Source organism: Sinocyclocheilus grahami, unplaced genomic scaffold (genome assembly GCF_001515645.1).
Source record: "Sinocyclocheilus grahami isolate Dianchi unplaced genomic scaffold, SAMN03320097.WGS_v1.1 scaffold325.1, whole genome shotgun sequence".
Lineage (NCBI taxonomy): Eukaryota > Metazoa > Chordata > Actinopteri > Cypriniformes > Cyprinidae > Sinocyclocheilus > Sinocyclocheilus grahami.
Window position 1 is genome coordinate 438,880 of NW_015505504.1, and position 630 is coordinate 439,509.

Here is a 630-nt window from a genome sequence, read left to right on the forward strand (position 1 = left end):
GTGTGTGTGTGTGGATCTATTTCACAGCATTGCTGCTGAGGTTGAGTTTCCTGTGCAAAACAGAATTGCTTGTTGTGTGTCTGTGGGGCAGGGTGGGAATGGGAGGCAGGACAGGTTCAAGAGGAGGGAGAACATGGCTGTCTTTGCGTGACAGAGCACGGATCTCATCAGTGAGAGCCTCGATGTCCTGTGCTTGAGCCGCTACCAGCTGCTGCAGCCTCTGCAGTTCCTGTTTTTCAACCAGATGACCTCGGAACCGACCCACCTTAAACAAACACACACACATTTTGAATGTCTGAGAAGTGTCCTGCATAAACATTCACAGCTGCAGGTGCTGCTACTGCTTCATTTGTCAATACTGTAGCGATTCAAGATGAATCTGAACTGAAATCGAGTAAACTAAATCATGTCAGATGTTTGGCTTTAGCAACAACAAATATGTGAAGAACTGAATACCGTCTTCCGCTGTCTGGCATTGAGTTGTTCATCCAGTGCTTTTTTCTGACTGAGCAGGCTGTTCATTTTACGTAGTCTCTCTGTGTTCTGTTTCGTGATTTCAGTCAGTGCTTCTTTTGCTTCTATAACTTTTGCCTGGTACACACACACATAATCATGAACAATTGCTCTAGA

The 630-nt window shown here is 45.4% G+C and overlaps 1 pseudogene; it reads right to left on the reverse strand.

Annotated features, from left to right (window-relative positions):
* Positions 1 to 556: 556 nt before the first annotated feature.
* Positions 557 to 630, reverse strand: part of LOC107602355 (cilia- and flagella-associated protein 44-like) — a 9,379-nt pseudogene continuing 9,305 nt past the window's right edge.